Source organism: Scomber japonicus, chromosome 24 (genome assembly GCF_027409825.1).
Source record: "Scomber japonicus isolate fScoJap1 chromosome 24, fScoJap1.pri, whole genome shotgun sequence".
Lineage (NCBI taxonomy): Eukaryota > Metazoa > Chordata > Actinopteri > Scombriformes > Scombridae > Scomber > Scomber japonicus.
In genome coordinates, this window is record NC_070601.1 from 4,208,040 (window position 1) to 4,226,458 (window position 18,419).

An 18,419-nucleotide genomic window follows, 5' to 3' on the forward strand; every position below is an offset into this window, starting at 1 on the left:
CTCCCTTCCTTCCTTCCATCTGTCCCTCTTTCCTCCCTTCTTTCTTTCCTCCATCCCTCCCTTCTTTCCTTTCTCCATCCCTCCCTTCCTTCCTTTTTCTTTCTCCTCCCTCCTTCCTTCCTTCCTTCCTTCCTCCCATCTGTCCTTCCTTCTGTCCTCCGTCCCTCCCTCCTACCTTCGTTCCTTCTTCCTTTCTCCCTTCCTCTTTTCCTTTCTCCCTCCTAGCTTTGTCCCTTCCTTCCTCCCTTCCTCCCTCCTTCTTTCCTTCCCTCCTTCTTTCCTCCATCCCTCCCTCCTTTCTTTCCTTCTTCCTTCCTTCCTTCCTTCCGTCTGTCCTTCCTTCCTCCCTCCTTCTTTCCTTCCCTCCTTCCTCCCTTCCTTCTTTCCTCCGTCCCTCCCTCCTTCCTTTCTTCCTTCTGTCTGTCCTTCCTTCCTCCCTCCTTCTTTCCTTCCTCCCTCCTTCTTTCCTTCCTCCCTTCCTTCTTTCCTCCATCCCTCCCTCCTTTCCTTCCTTCTTCCTCCCTTCCCTCCTCCCTCTTTTCCTTTCTCCCTCCCTTTCTACTTCCTTGTGTCCTCCCTCCGTCCTACCTTCGTTCCTTCTTCCTCCCTTCCTCCCTTCTTTCCTTCCATCTTCCTCCCTTTCTCCCTCCTTTCCTTCCTCCATTCCTTCCTTCCTTCCTTCCTTGACTCGAGGACAACAGGAGGGTTCATTTCTACAGAGCTGAAATTAAAATGAGGTCAAACCCTTTCAGCTCATTTTTCTCCCATTTCTACTTTTAAAATATAACAAAATTTCACCTTTAAAGGTCAAATTTATGCATCATCATCACGACCCAGAAAATCAGACAAGTTTTTATCCTGAGATTAACCTTAAAGAAGAGAGGGAAGGAGGAAGGAAAGGAGGGATGGAAAGAAAGAGAGAAGGAGGGAGGAAAGGAAGGAAGGAAGGAAAGAAAGAGAGAAGGAGGGAGGAAGGACAGACGGAAGGAAGGAGGGTAGGACATACTGTAGGGAGGAAAAAAGGAAGGGAGGAAGGAAGTAAAGAAAGAGAGACGGAGGGAGAGAGGAAGGACAGACGGAATGAAGGGAAGAAGGAAGGAAAACAGGGAGGAAAGAAGGAAAGAAAGAGAAGGAGGAAGGGAGGAAGGAAGGACAGACGGAATGAAAGGAGGAAGGAGGGAGAAGAATCGAGGAAGAGAAGGAAGGAAGGAAGGAAGGTAGGACATAGGGAGGAAAAAAGAAAGGAGCGAAGGGAGGAAGAAGAAAGGAAGGAAGGGAGGACGGAAGGAAGGAAGGAAGGAAAGAAAGAAGGAAGGAAGGAACAGTCAAAACAGACGGGAGGACGACATGAAGGTTAAAAGTGAAATAATAACAGAATGAAACAGTAAAAACAAAGCTCTAAATCTGCACATAAATCTTCCTCTTCCTCCTCTTCCTCTTCCTCTTCCTCTTCCTCTTCCTCTTCTTCTTCTCCTCCTCCCGAGTGCAGAACGCTGTCTGCTGCTGACTTTGCATCTTTAATGACTCGCTCCTCGAATCATTTATGAGAGTTTTTCTTCTCCCGCAGCCTTCAGCAGATTAACTTTGCCCGCTTGTGACGTGATCAATCATCCAAGCAAGATGTTGTGTGTCCCACTTTAGCTTTGCTCCGAGCCGCCGCCTCACCTCCTCCTCCTCCTCCTCCTCCTCCTCCTCCTCCCCCTCCCCCTCCTCCTCCTCCCCCTCCTCCGCCACCGCCACCGCCAGCGAGGTCCGTTGGGAAAGCTCAGACTTCAGCTGAGAGAGACGATTGTGTTCATATTTTGGTCATTGAGATAATTCTTACTACCTTCCCTCTTTCCTCCCTTCCTTCTTTCCTCCATCCCTTCCTCCTTTCCTTCCTTCTTCCTCCCTTCCTTCTTTCCTCCATTCCTCCCTCATTTCCTTCCTCCCTTTCTCCCTCCTTCATTCCTTCCATCTGTCCTTCCTTCCTCCCTCCCTCCTTCTTTCCTTCCCTCCTTCCTTCTGTCCTCCGTCCCTCCCTCCTACCTTCCTTCCTCCTTTCCTTCCTTCTTCCTCCCTCCTCCCTCCTTTCCTTCCTTCTTCTTCCCTTCCTTCCTCCTTTCCTTCCTTCTTCCTCCCTCCTTTCCTTCCTTCTTCCTCCCTTACTTCCTCCTTTCCTTCCTTCTTCCTTCCTTCCTTCCTCCCTTCCTCTTTTCCTTCTCCCTCCCTTTCTGCGTCTTCCTCCTCCGCCACCGCCAGCGAGGCCCGTTGGGAAAGCTCAGACCTCAGCTGAGAGAGACGATTGTGTTCATATTTTGGTCATTGAGATAATTTTTACTTCCTTCCCTCTTTCCTCCCTCCTTCCTTCCTTCATTCCTTCCTCTTTTCCTTCTCCCTCCCTTTCTTCCTCTTCCTCCTCCTCCTCCTCCTCGTCTTCCTCCGCCACCACCAGCGAGGCCCGTTGGGAAAGCTCAGACCTCAGCTGAGAGAGACGATTGTGTTCATATGTTGGTCATTGAGATAATTTACTGGATAGAAGAAGAACTTTGTCTCTTTACACTATTTTATGTTAGCCTTACAACTTTGTCACTAAAATGATCTTATTAATGTATTTTTTAGGAAAATGAAACTAGTTATAGCCAGGAGACGATGCAGATCACAGCTTCAGGTGTTTAAATCCTCTCAGACCTCTGCAGCTTTTACAGCTTTTATCCCTAAAACACCAAAAACCTTTCTTCTTTATTCCCTTTGTTTCATTTTTTAAGAGCCAAACATGTTTTAAAATGACTATATATATATAATATTTACATATTTACAGTTGCTGTGATTTCTGCTGGATATTTAACACCTGGATCAGGACTCTGTGTGGTTCTCTCTGCTGCCGTTAGAAACACATATGAAATATTTACTGACCATCTATAACCACTCAGGCCTCTTTTTTCTTTTTCTTTTTTTTTATCCCTGATGGAGAATATGGACTCTGTTTCTGTTTCTGAGCACAGCTGCTGACCTGCTTTACAGGATCACACTTTAAAAACAACAACTGTTTTTTTTTAAAGCTGCTAAAAATTGAGCAGGTGATGTTTTTTTTTACTGTTCTGTGTAAATGTGATTTTTCCACTTTGCTAGCGGAGCAGCGGGAAGCTCCGATCGATCGTTGGCTGGGATTGATTTTTCCATCTAAGTCTGTTGTTTCTATTCATTGTTTTTGCTTTTTATTCGTCTATATTCAGAGCTGCTGCAGGAAACACCAATATCTCTCTCTCCCTCTCTCTGTCTCTCTCTCTCCCTCTCCCTCTCTCTCTCTCTCTCTCTCTCTCTCTGTCTCTCTCTCTCGCTCTCTCTCCCTCTCCCTCTCTCTCTCTCTCTCTCTCTCTCTGTCTCTCTCCCTCTCTCTCTCTCTCTCTCTCTGTCTATCTCTCCCCCTCTCTCTCTCTCTCTCTCTCTCTCTCTCTCTCTCTCTCTCTCTGTCTCTCTCCCTCTCTCTCTCTCTCTCTGTCTATCTCTCTCTCCCTCTCCCTCTCTCTCTGTCTCTCTCTCTCTCTCCCTCACTCTCTCTCTCTCTGTCTCTCTCTCTCTTTCTCTCTCCCTCTCTCTCTCTGCACCCATCGGCCTGTCAATGCGTATTACCTCCAACCCAACAAACAGATACTCCTCTCTGCACTTCCTCTGCTCTGCTTCCTGTAAACGGAGGTAAAACACACTCTTCACCCAAAAGGAAAAAAAAAAAAGGGAGAAAAAGGCTCAGCGAGAGGCGACGATGAATAATGAACTGTGAGACTTTACAATAACAGATACTTTACACACAATAAAACATGAATAAATAAGCTGGTTAAAGGATCAGAGGGTTTTTTATCTGATGGGTGTAACTGTGACCTAAGCATGACCGAGCCCTGAGGGGAGGAGGGCAACAAAAAAAAAAAAAAAAAAACTCGATTTTCCTTTAATTTATCGTTTCATCTCCGCCGCCGCTGTGAAATATCTGAATGTGTGTGTGTGTGAGTGACACAGAAACGTCCAGACGGCCGAGCAGAGCGCAGTGTAAGCTGTCATAAAGGTTTAAACAGAGAGCTAATGGCCGGTGTTAACAGGCAGGGAGGCTTTTAGGGGAGAGACACACACACACACACATACACACACACACACACACACACACACACACACACCTCCACCTCCCATCGCTGTAACCCAGATCTGAGCTCTGACTCCCTGCAGGCTGCTCACACACACACACACACACACACACACACACACACAGCTGTAATTTAATTAACCCTCCTGTTGTCCTCGAGTCAAGGAAGGAAGGAAGGATGGATGGATGGATGGATGGAAGGAAGGAAGGAGAGAGGAAGGAAAAAAGAAGGAAAGGAGGAAGGAAAGAGGGAAGGAAGTGGGGAAGAAAGGAAAGTAGGGAGGAAGGAAGGAAGGAAAGTGGGAAGGAAGGAGGGAAGACAGGAAAGTAAGGCGGAAGGAAAGAAGGAAGGAAGGTGGGAGGGAGGGAGAAAGGAAAAGAGGAAAGAAGAAAGGGAGGAAAGAGAGAAGGAGAGAGGAAGGACAGATGGAAGGAAGGAAGGAAGGAAGAAAGGGGGATGGAGGAAGGAAAGAAAGAAGGAAGGAAGGGAGGAAAGAAGGAACAGTCAAAACAGACAGGGTCAAATTGACCCGGGAGGACGACACAAAGGTTAAAGGCAGATTCGCCTCATTTTTACCTTTTTGAATCTGAATATTGATGATTTTATTTGTTGCATTAAAGCTTCTATTTCAGCCAGTATGATGAATAAATAAACCTAAATGACCTTCTCTGTTCAAAGCAGGACAAATTAACCTAAAATTAAACTAAACCACCTTAAAATCAAACCAGTAGTCATGATAGCATTTCCAAATATAAGAAATGTAACCCTTACATTCTGTTCAGGGTCAAATTTGACCCATTATTCACATTTTTTGAGCTGTAAAAACATTTTATACACATTTATTTAAGATGGATTTTTCTTAATCTGACTCACAATAGTACAACAATTTAAATAAAATGCATCTTTTTATTTAATTTTTGTGCAGCTGATACACTTTTTATATTTGCAAATATACTGTGTTTATCAGCTGCACAAAAATGTAATAAAAAGATGCATTTTATTTCCATTTTTGTAAACTGTGAGTCAGATTAAGAAAAATCTATCTTAATGTGTATGAAATGTTTTTACAGCTCACAAATGTGAATAATGGGTCAAATATGACCCTGAACAGAATGTAAGGGTTACATTTCTGATATTTGGTCATAAAAAGTAGGATATCTAGAAATGCTAAAGGCTAATAAAACATTAATTAATGACTGACGGGGGATTAATGAGTGTTAATTAGTGTAGAGATTAATTATGAGTCAGAATATGAACAATATGTAAAGGGTTAAAAAAAGTGTTATTAAGAGTTCCTTATGGGCAAAAAATCAAAAGATTGCCATAAAAATGTTATAAATTAATATTATTTTCCATTTTCAATTCATTATTTTTTTAATCAACATCAGTCCTGATAATAATAAACATGAAATATTCATTAATTTTCTGTATTTTAACCCTTTAAATTCCTTTTTTTTTTAAATGAAAAAACACCAAAAAAATGAATTATTCTCCATGCACTAAATGCAAAGTGGATTATTTTATCACAGTTGGGGAAAAGGAAGGATGGAAGGAAAGGAGATTAGGGAGGGAAGGAAGGAAGGAAGGAAGAGGGATTAGGAAAGGAAAGAAGGAAGGAAAGAAAGAAAATGGATTAGGAAGGGAAGGGAGGAGGGAAGGGAAGGAAGGAAGGAAGGAAAAGGGATTAGGAAAGGAAGGAAGGGAAGACAAAAGGAAGGAAGAAGGGAAGGGAGGAAGGAAGGAAGGAAAAGGGATTAGGAAAGGAAGGAAGGACGAAGGGAAGAAAGGAAGGAAGGAAAAGGGATTAGGAAAGGAAGGAAGGACGGAGGGAAGGAAGGAAGGAAGGAAAAGGGATTAGGGAGGGAAGGAAGGAAGAGGGATTAGGAAAGGAAGGAAGGAAGGAAAGAAAGAAAATGGATTAGGAAGGTAAGGGAGGAGGGAAGGGAAGACAAAAGGAAGGAAGGAAGGAAGGAAAGAAAGAAAATGGATTAGGAAGGTAAGGGAGGAGGGAAGGGAAGACAAAAGGAAGGAAGGAAGGAAAAGGGATTAGGAAAGGAAAAGGAAGGAAGGAAAGGAAGGAGGGAAGGGAAGACAAAAGGAAGGAAGGAGGGAAGGAAGGAAAAGGGATTAGGAAAGGAAGGAAGGACGGAGGGAAGGAACAAAGGAAAAGGGATTAGGAAGGTAAAACAGGGTAAGGAGGGAGGGAAGGGAAGACAAAAGGAAGGAAGGAAAAAGGGAAGGACAACAGGAGGGTTAAATAAATAAAAAAGACTTGTCCTTTCTTCCTTCCTTCCTTCCTTCTTTCCTCCCTTTCTTCCTTCCTTCCTCCATCCTTCCCTTCCCTCCTTCCTTCCTTCCTTCTTACCTTTCCTTCCTTCCTTCCCTCATTCCTTCTTTCTTTTCCTTCCCCCCTCCCTCCTTCCTTTCCTTCCTTCCTTCCTTCCTCCCTCCTTTCCTTCCTTCTTCCTCCCTCCCTCCCTCCTTTCCTGCCTTCCTTCTTTCCTTTAGGCGGTCAAAGCTAAAAGGTCACCATATCTCCAGAGGACTGGCTGTGTGTGTGTATGTGTGTGTGTGTGTGCGTGTGTGTGTGTGTGTGTGTGTGTGTGTGTGTGTGTGTGTGTGTGTACCTGCAGGACGCTGTACTTGAATGTCCTGACCTTTTACTGAGTGTCAGTGTTTTGGGCCCGGCGGGCTTCGAAGTCGACGTTTGACTGACGATTCGCTGACACTCACACTGACGCTGCCATAATATCACACTTCATTTAACTTCATATAAACACTCCTGATGCATGTGAGCTGCTATAAAGACTCAGATAAGATTAATAAAGAGTTCAAATACTAGTTTTCAATCACTATACATAAAGCTGACATTTATTTTTTACATTTACGTCTCTGGTTAATTAAATTAAACAGATAAAGTTGGGTTTTTTAGTTTTCCTCAGAAGGGGTGGAGTGTGTGTGTGTGTGTGTGTGTGTGTGTGTGTGTGTGTGTGTGTGTGTGTGTGTGTGTGTGTTTCAGCTTCTGGCATCAATATTTGACGACCTCTCCACCCGCCTCATCTGCTGGGGTCGACAAAACAAACGCTCTGATCCAACCTGTTTTGGCATATTGACACGGAGGAGGAGGAGGAGGACGAGGTAATGGCGGCCGCAAAAACAACACACACACATGACCGGTGGGTAGTGTGTGTGTGTGTGTGTGTGTGTGTGTGTGTGTGTGTGTGTGGGGTTAAAGGTCAAACCGTGTGGGAGAAGGAGCTCAGTGGAGCGTCACGGCGAGGAAAAACAGAGAAACGTCTCCCTGTCAAATAAAATCACAGCAGAAGGTCCCTTCAGCCTGTTGTGTGTTGTGGTTGTCATGGCGACAGTTTTACAACCAGCATCAACAAACTTCCTTCTTTCCTCCTCCTACCTCTGGAGGTCCCGAAATCATCCTGCAACAGTTCCTGCAGTAGAAACGGCTCTAATTGTGCTTAAACTGGTATGAAAATGGAGTGGACCAGCACTGAAAGTTACAGCTGTCTCCTAAAAGGATGCCACCCCAGCGTCAAGCATTTATACCCTTTTATGTTCACATTATATACTGAAGGTACTTCTGTTTTTGAGTTAGCACAGGAGGGTCAAAACTCAGCAGTTTATCTCCACCTAAATGATAAGGGACACTCTTTAAAGTCTGTGTAAAGTAGGAATAAATATGTGTTCTGAGTTTGACATACCACAGAGAAGTGTGTTGTTAACCACCCTGCCAAATTTGAATGATTAAAAAAATCGCCAAATATATGAAATTAGGCTTCAAAGTTGTGTAAAACCAACTCCAACCAAACGCTGTAGGCGTGGCCGCCGAGTCCGCTGACTCTATGTCTGAGAGCTTTCTGCGGCTAACTCGGCTGCTAACTCAGTGGCTGACTCGGCGGCTAACTTGGCTGCTAGCTCGGCGGCTAATTCGGCTGCTAGCTCGGCGGCTAACTCAGCTAACTGTAGACTGTAGTAGTAGTAGTGTGTGCTGAATGTATTTATACCTCTACAGCAGCAGGGGCGGGTTTATGCTAATCATTAAATCCTGAACACAGAAATCTTGAAACACAGTTTGTGAAGCCTAGCTCCACAATTCAAATCTAAATGGTTGAAATGCTTTTTACACCTTTTTTAGAAATACATTTATGACCTATTTAATGTGTTTAGAAGAAAATGTCTGAATTGAAGGAAATGAAGGAGAACGATGAACATAGAGAGGATAGAGAATGAAGGAGGGCACACAGAGGAGAGGAGAGGTTGGTTGGGGGGGGGGGGGGGGGGGGGTTCGACACCACTTACCCTCCACCTACAGCGCTGTCCTTTCATCCCCTCCCTGGAGATTTAACAACCATTCACACTCGGCCTCATGTGACTCCAACAACTGTCGTTACATCAGCCGAGGGAGCACTTACCGACCACGCAGAGGTTAACCAAGCCACGTTAACCTTTATTTAAACCTCGAAGACGTCATCAATAATCAATAATCATCCTCAAAAAAAGGTTTCAGTAGACACATGTTTGCTGTGAGCCGTGCAAAGTGAGATTAATACTTTTAAAACATTTTCACTTATCCAAGATTACATTTTGTTTTAGTATTAGTAGTAGCAGTAGTAGTACATAGTATTGTTAGTAGTATTAGTAGTAGTAGTATTAGTAGTATTAGTATTATTATTATTAGTAGTAGTAGTATTAGTAGCCTACATGAAGTAGTAGTAGTAGTACATGTAGTAGTACATGTAGTAGTAGTAGTAGTAGTAATAGTAGTACATGTAGTATTATTATTATTAGTAGTAGTAGCAGTAGTAGTAGTAGTAGTACATGTAGTAGTAGTAGTATTAGTAGTAGTACATGTAGTAGTAGTAGTAATAGTAGTATTAGTAGTAGTAGTAGTACGTGATATTAGTAGTAGTAGTAGTAACAGTATTATTAGTAGTATTATTAGTAATAGTATTAGTAGTATTAATAGTAGTATTAATAGTATTAGTAGTAGTATTAGTAGTAGTATTAATAGTATTAGTAGTATTAGTAGTATTATTAGTAATATTAGTAGTATTATTAGTAATATTAGTAGTATTAGTATTATTAGTAGTATTATTAGTATTATTAGTAGTATTATTAGTAGTATTAGTAGTATTAGTAGTATTAGTATTAGTAGTATTAATAGTAGTATTAATAGTATTAGTAGTAGTATTAGTAGTAGTATTAGTAGTAGTATTAATAGTATTAGTAGTATTAGTAGTATTATTAGTAATATTAGTAGTATTATTAGTAGTATTAGTAGTATTAGTATTATTAGTAGTATTATTAGTATTATTAGTAGTATTATTAGTAGTATTAGTAGTATTAGTAGTATTATTAGTAGTATTAATAGTATTAGTAGTATTATTAGTAATATTAGTATTATTATTAGTATTATTAGTAGTATTAGTAGTATTAGTATTATTATTAGTAGTATTAGTATTATTAGTAGTATTAGTAGTATTATTAGTATTATTAGTAGTATTATTAGTAGTATTATTAGTAATAGTATTAGTAGTATTAATAGTAGTATTAATAGTATTAGTAGTAGTATTAGTAGTAGTATTAGTAGTAGTATTAATAGTATTAGTAGTATTAGTAGTATTATTAGTAATATTAGTAGTATTATTAGTAATATTAGTAGTATTAGTAGTATTAGTATTATTAGTAGTATTATTAGTATTATTAGTAGTATTATTAGTAGTATTAGTAGTATTAGTAGTATTAGTAGTATTATTAATAGTATTAGTAGTATTATTAGTAATATTAGTAGTATTATTAGTAATATTAGTAGTATTATTAGTAGTATTAGTAGTATTAGTAGTATTATTAGTAATATTAGTAGTATTAGTAGTATTAATAGTATTAGTAGTAATATTAGTAGTATTATTAGTAGTGTTAGTAGTATTAGTATTATTAGTAGTATTATTAGTATTATTAGTATTATTAGTATTATTAGTAGTATTAGTAGTATTATTAGTATTATTAGTATTATTAGTAGTATAATAGTCAGTAGATAATCAGAGAAGCTTCTCCTCCTCCAGCTGGTCCAGAGTGTTTCCAGCTGTTCCAGCTGCAGTGAGACCAACAGGTGAAAATGCCGATGAAGTATAATTATTTCATCCTTTCTTCTTATTTGACAGTTTAATTTAAATCTCTGGTTGTTTGTTGTGCCGACTTTGACATGATGATGTTCAATAATTCAGAGTATTTTCGGCTTCCTGCTGCTTTTTTCTTCCAGGAAGCTGCTGAAGCTCACAGATCAGCCCTGACCTAAAAGCTCTGACATCTCAAGGGGCGATTACACACTGAGCTGCCAAAAATACTACGAGAGAGAGAGAGAGTGTGTGTGTGTGTGTGTGTGTGTGTGTGTGTGTGTGTGTGTGTGTGTGTGTGTGTGTGTGTGTGTGTGTGTGTGTGTGTGTCAGTGCATTGCTCGTCCAGACTAGACAGTAGAAACACAACCTTGACCTAGATACTGATAAGACAACCAGAGGAGGGTTCAAGGAGAGGAGGAGGAGGAGGAGGAAGAGGAGGAGGAGGCATGAAGAAGGACAGACATGCTAGGGTAAAAAAAAGGAAGGAGGAAGAGTGGAGGAGGAGGAGGAGGACCTCGATACTGATAAGACAACCAGAGGAGGATTCAAGTAGACGAGGAGGAGGAGGAAGGTGGAAGAGGAGATGGAGGAGGAGGAAGAGGAGGAAGGGGGAAGAGGAGGAGGTGGAGGAGGAGGAGGAATAGGAAGAGGAAGAATAGGAGAAGGAGGAGGAGAAAGAGAAGGAGGAGGAAGAAGAGGAGAAGAAGGAGGAGGAGGAAGGGGGAAGATGAGGAGGAGGAGGAAGAGGAGGACTAGGAGGCATGAAGAAGGACAGACATGCTAGGGGGAAAAAAGGAAGGAGGGAGAGTGGAGGATGAGGAAGGGGCAAAAAACGAACGAGGGAGACATAAGGAAGAGATGAGAGAAGGCAGAACAGAGGAAGAAAAAGTGATGATGAACAGATGATTGCAGCAAAAGAGGAGAGAAGAGCGACAGAAGAAACAAAAAGAAAAAAGAAAAGAAGATTAAAAATTAAAAGGATGAGGAAGGGATTGGATGGAGGGAAAAAAGGAGAGGAAACGATAGAGAGGGGGAAGAAAAGGAAGGAAGGAGGAGAGGAGTATAGTAGCAGGAAGAGAAGAGAAGAGGGGAAGACAAGGTGGAGGAGGAGAAGAGAAAGATGGCGGGATTACAACAGAGGAAGGAGGAGAGGAAACGATAGAGAGGGGAAGAAAAGGAAGGAGGGAGGATGAATGAAAAGAGGAGTATAGTAGCAGGAAGAGAGAAGAAAAGGTGGAGGAGAAGAAGAGAAGAGAGGAAGAAAAGGTGGAGGAGAAGAAGAGAAAGATGCGGGATTAAAATGGAGGAAGGAGGAGAGGAAATGAAGGGATGAAATTTGAAAAGAGAGTGGAGGAGTGTGTTGGTTTGTGGAGGTCACGGCCTCCCTCCTGTTGATCTGATGGATCCACACTGACAAGCAGAGACCACTGGAGACTCTGTGTGTGTGTGTGTGTGTGTGTGTGTGTGTGTGTGTGTGTGCGTGCGTGTGTGTGTGCGTGCGTGTGTGTGTGCGTGTGTGTGTGTGTGCGTGCGTGTGCGTGCGTGCGTGTGTGTGTGCGTGTGTGTGTAGAGGGAGAGAGAAGTGCGTGTGTTTCCCCGGAGGTGTTTTCTTTATCGACTGTGGATTAGTCTGGAAACACACAAACACACACATACACACACTCTCTCTCACACACACACACACAGCAGAGGTCAGAGGTCACACCTGAAATATTTTGGTCGTACAAACATCATGTTTCAGATCAGTGTGAGAGATCACAGTGTACTAGTAGTAGTAGTAGTACTATCTGTAGTAGTAGTAGCAGTAGTAGTATCTTTAGTAGTAGTAGTAGTAGTAGTTTTAGAAGTAGTAGAATTAGTAGTAGTACTAGTAGTAGTATTAGTAGTATTAGTAGTATTAGTCATAGTACTTGTAGTAGTAGTATAAGTAGTAGTAATTGTTGTAGTAGTATTAGTTATAGTAGTAGTAGTTTCAGAATAAGTAGTAGTATTAGCAGTAGTAGCAGTAGTAGCAGTAGTAGTAGTACTATCTGTAGTAGTAGTAGTAGTAGTAGTACTAGTAGTACTATGTAGAAGTAGTAGTAGTACTAGTAGTATTAGTCGTAGTACTCTTGCAGTAAGTGTTACTACCTCTCTCTCCTCCTCTGAGTTATTTCCTCTCGTCTCACTAATGTAAATATTTGTGTATGAATCAGACACTCAGTGACCTTTGACCCTTTACAGCCCCCTGGCACTTCTCTCTCTCTCTCTCTACACACACACACTCACAAACACACACTCACACACACTCACACGCACACTCACAAACACACACACTCACACAGACACACACAGACACACTCACACACACACACACACACTCACGCGCACACACTCTCACACACACACACTCACGCGCGCACACACACACTCACACGCACACTCACACACACACACACACACTCACAAACACACACACTCACACAGACACACACACACACACACTCACAAACACACACACTCACACAGACACACACACACACACACACACACACACACAGCAGAACGACTTCAACTTGTAAACTGCTCAACATTGATAAAAAAATAAGATAAAATGATGATGATGAAGATGATGATGATGATGGTGATGATGGAGACGATGACACCCTGAGGTGACAGTGCTGACACTTAGGGTGACGGAGACTCTGGTGACAGTGACAGCGGCGGTGATGTTTATTCAGAGGAATGGCTTCACACTCGCAGCGAGGAGTCGATATCAGAGAGTTTAATGTAATGACAGGATGGACGTGAGTGTGATCTCATTCACTGCAGACACCTCACCAGTCAGGCACTAGCTCTCCTATCAGTTCATTATTTTAATTAATGTTTAGATGTTTAGTTTCCTGTTGTGCTTTATACATGTGTGAAATCACTATAAGGATGTTTGGAGACTCATACTGTCAGTAAAGAAAGAAAAATAAAATAATGTAGTTTTATTTAGTGGAGTCTAAATACTTTATGGTGAACTGATTTTAATGAGATTTAAAGTTTCATTCATTCTGTCAGAGCTTCAGTTTGTATTTTAAGACTAATTAAGATTTTATTATTCATTTAAAAATGTAAAAGACTTAGTAGTAGAAGTAGTAGTAGTAGTAGTAGTAGTACTTGTATTAGTAGTAGTAGTAGAAGTAGCCTAGTAGTAGTAGTATTAGTACTTGTAGTAGTACTAGTACTTGTATTAGTAGTAGTAGTAGTACTTGTAGTAGTACTAGTACTTGTATTAGTAGTAGTAGTAGTGGTAGTAGTACTTGTATTAGTAGTAGTAGTAGTACTAGTACTTGTAGTAGTAGTAGTACTAGTACTTGTATTAGTTGTAGTAGTATTAGTATTAGTAGTAGAAGTAGTAGTAGTAGTAGTAGTAGTACTTGTATTAGTATTAGTAGTAGAAGTAGTAGTAGTAGTAGTACTTGTATTAGTATTAGTTGTAGTAGTATTAGTAGTACTTGTATTAGTATTAGTAGTAGAAGTAGTAGTAGTAGTACTTGTATTAGTATTAGTTGTAGTAGTATTAGTAGTACTTGTATTAGTATTAGTAGTAGAAGTAGTAGTAGTAGTAGTAGTACTTGTATTAGTATTAGTAGTAGTAGTAGTAGTAGTAGTAGTACTTGTATTAGTATTAGTAGTAGAAGTAGTAGTAGTAGTACTTGTATTAGTATTAGTAGTAGTAGTAGTAGTAGTACTTGTATTAGTATTAGTAGAAGTAGTAGTAGTAGTACTTGTATTAGTATTAGTAGTAGTACTTGTATTAGTATTAGTAGTAGAAGTAGTAGTAGTAGTAGTACTTGTATTAGTATTAGTAATAGTAGTATTAGTAGTACTTGTATTAGTATTAGTAGTAGAAGTAGTAGTAGTAGTACTTGTATTAGTATTAGTAGTAGAAGTAGTAGTAGTAGTACTTGTATTAGTATTAGTAGTAGTAGTATTAGTAGTACTTGTATTAGTATTAGTAGTAGAAGTAGTAGTAGTAGTAGTACTTGTATTAGTATTAGTAGTAGTAGTAGTAGTAGTACTTGTATTAGTATTAGTAGTAGTAGTAGTAGTAGTACTTGTATTAGTTGTAGTAGTACTACTACTAGTACTTGTGTTAGTTGTAGTAGTAGTTGTAGTAGTGTTAGATACCGTGTTGCTATGGGGATGACAGTGTGTCATGAAGCCTTATTAACGTGGTGGTTGAAGATGCTGGGAGGACGTTCCTGCCGTATCTCTCTCTGGAAGGGTTAGGGTGAGTTCTGTGTGATAATAATCTACTAACCTGAACACTTCATTCATGTTTGCTGGCTCTGTTTACACACCTAACCCTAACAACCCTAACCCTGCTGCTACAGGCTCAGGTAAATGCTCTGTAACTACGGAGCTGGAACCATTAGAGACAAGAGCTGTGAAGGAATGATAAATGAAGGGAGGAAAGAAGGAAAGAAGGAAAGGAGTAAGGAGGGAGGGAGGAAGGAAAGAAGGAAGAGAGGAAGGAAGGAAAGGAGGGAGGGAGGAAGGAAGTAAGGAGGGAGGGAGGGAGGGAGGAAGGAAGGAAAGGAGTAAGGAGGAAAGAAAGAAGGAAGGAAAGGAGGGAGGGAGGACGGAAGGAAAGGAGTAAGGAGGAAAGAAGGAATGTGTATTTTCAGATAAAATTATATTTAAAAAGTTACAGATTAATAAAGATCAATATATTTATGCATGTACATTCAAATAAAAGTGTTTCCAGTTTACAAAGTCATAAATGAACATATTGATTAATATTTATAGGGATATGTTTGAAGCCAAATTCATAAAAATGCTGCGTATGTATTAACACATTTAAGAACACATTTAATATGTATTTGTAAATGTCAATATAAGCACAACAGCAACAGGTGCACAGATAACAGACACATAATATATAAATATACTTATAAATTATACTTTAAAATTGAAAAAACTAGTTGTATTAAAGTTTATATCATGACTTCAGCTAACATGTGAGTGATGCGTTTAAAGACCCTTTTTTTAGTGGAGTGATGAAAGTGCGTCACTCCCTCTCAGCCTGGTCGTTCACAGCAGCAGTAATTAAATGTCACATGTAAAACTCGTTAGCGCTAACACCAGCCTGTCAGTCAGATCTGAGGACGTGATTGAAGACGTGTGACAGCGGCAGGCACAATCTGTTCCAGCTGTCTCGCTCCTTGTTGTTCCGACCTCGTGACCCAGCGCGAGACGCTTCCTGCGACCGAGTCAGAGCTGCCATGTTGGATCTGAGGCGGGGCGCGAACGAGCCGCCAGTGCTGCACCGCCACTGTCGCATTCATTAACACCTCCACCTGACACACACACACACACACACATTCACACACACACACACACACACACACACATACACGTTCACACGTACAGTAAAAGTTTTACACACCTACTGACTGTACTGCAGCACGTGTCAGATCTGTTTAGAGTCAAAGAGCTTTTTAAATAAATCTGAATTGACTTTATTGGAAAGAGGTGTGAGTGACAATTTGGGAGGAGGATTGACATCACTGCTGCTACTGCTGCTGCTACTGCTGCTTATGGTAGAAGTACAGGAGGCCATATATGATGTAGTAGTAGTAGCTAGTAGTAGAACAGGAAGTAGTACCTCTCTGACTGGTGGTAGTAGTAGTGCAAGTACAAGGAGGAGATAGATATGATGTAGTAGTAGTAGTACTGGTATTGGTGTAAGTACAAGAGGCGATAGATAATCAATACCTGTAGTAGTACCAGTAATATTAGTAGTATTAGTAGTAGTACTAGAAGTATTAGTAGTAAGCTAGCAGTAGTAGTACTATAATTTGTAGTAGTACTAGAAGTAGTAGTAGTAGTAGTATTAGGCCTACTAGTAGTAGTAGTACTAGAAGTAATAGTAGTAGTAGTACTAGAAGTAATAGTAGTAGTAGTAGTAGTAGAAGTATTAGTAGTAGTAGTAGCATCAGTAGAATTAGTAGTAGCAGTAGAATTAGTAGTAGTAGTATTACAAGAAAAGGAAGTAGTATCTCTCTGATTGGTGGTAGTACAAGTACAAGGAGGAGATAGATATGAAGTACTAGTAGTACCAGTAGTAGAAATGGTTGTGGTATAAGAAGCCTACAGGAAATGTTTAAATGTAATGCACGTATTAGATATTAGTCTGATTGGTAGTGATTGTAGTTAAAGGAGTAAAAAGTACAATAATTAATTCAGTTATTATGTTGAGAAGAAGTATTAGTACCTCAAAAGTAAAGTAAATATACTAAATCATCTTCTACTACTGTAACATCTGAAGCTACTACTGCTGTCACTACTACTACACACTGCAGGAATACAGCCTCTCTGTTATATTTACAGGTCTGTTTCGCCCCCTGCTGGCCACAGGTACGAACTACAGCATGAACACAGGTCAACGGTCAAACTGATGACGTCACGGCTTCCTCGCGTGCTCTCAGTGTGCAGACAGGTGAGACAATAATGAAAAAAGTGTGATTTAAAGAAATAAAGCCAAAAATATGTATATTTCTCTTTATTTGTTTAGTTTTTTCATAAATGTGAGAACTTTATAAACTTCAACCTGAAGCTTTTGAGTCATTAATCTGCTTTAATCTGTTTTTTATTATAATTTATTGTCATTTAAAACTCAATCGATCACTCAAAAATATGTATATGTTAAAAAATAATAAAAATGATAAGATAAAATGCTCCTTTATTAGTCACACAGTGGGGACATTTACAATATAACAGCAGCACAAATAGAAAGATCACTGTAAATATATTGAAATAAGACGTCATTAGTATTGAATGACCCATTGAAAGTGATCTAACTACAGATAGTAGGAGCTGTAAGGCTCCCTGTCAGCAGCAGCAGAACATGGAGGTATAATCCTCCTCGTCTGCAGGGATTAAACATGAGAGTCTTCATGGAGAGCAGAGCAGCTTTCATCAGCTTCTCTCTGAGTGTTTCTGTCTTACTGTCTAATCCTGCTGCTCTCTCATACTACACACGGCAGGGTGAAAGTACACATATATATAGTATCTGTGTGATGTTTGATATGTGTACTGATACTGTGTATATGGTGGTAGATTATCAGTAATGTTAATTCTTTATTTATCACATATATTATCACATTTATCAAGAAGTACAAGTACTACAAGCTGTATGAGAAGTAAAAGTAGTATTAGTAGTAGTAGTATTAGTAGTAGTAGTATTAGTAGTGGTAGTATTAGTAGTGATAGTACTACTACTAATACTACTACTACTACTACTACTAACCCTAATACAACTACTACTACTAATACTAATAATAATACTCCTACTTCTGGTACTACTACTACCAGTAGTAGGAGTATTATTATTAGTATTAGTAGTAGTAGTTGTATTAGGGTTAGTAGTAGTAGTAGTAGTAGTAGTACTAGTAGTAGTAGTCGTAGTAGTAGTATTAGTAGTGGTAGTATAAATACAAGATAGACAACTATACTACTATATCATACTATAATAGGTGGTTGTATTATATACTGTATATGTATTGTAGTGGATGTATAGAGGGTAGTAGCTGCAGTAGTAGAGTAGTAAAAGTTTGAGTAGTATTCGAGGTAGAGGAGTCTTTTCAGTAGTAGTAATAGTAGTAGTATTAGTAGTATTAATAGTATTAGTAGTAGAGAAATAGTATTATACAGATGAACAGTGGATGTGAGAAGTTGTATTTTCATGTATTTTATTAGGAATGATGGATGCAGTAACTATAAATACTGAATATATAAAATATGTGTACTGTACTGTAGATTATAAGTGATTTAGTATTTAATGTGTGTTTCTCTCCTTTCTGTTTTACTACTTCAACATGTAGTACTGCAAACCTCCTCCTATCAGCAGCAGGGAGGTAAGTGAATAAGGTAAGAGGTCCTAGCTGCTGTTATTGTGCTGCAGGATTATTGAGGTCAAGTGAAACCAGATCAGCTGCAGACACTGAATATGTGTGAGAGGAAACACTGCTGCTGCTGTATCATCACCAGACTGTCTGCTACACACCACCACACACTCATCATAACCACATATATACCACATATACTAGAATCAAGGAAAGGAGGGAAGGGAGGAAGAAGGAAGGAAGGGAAGGAAAGGATGGAGGGAGGGAGGGATGGAGGGAGGAAAGGAAAGAAGGAA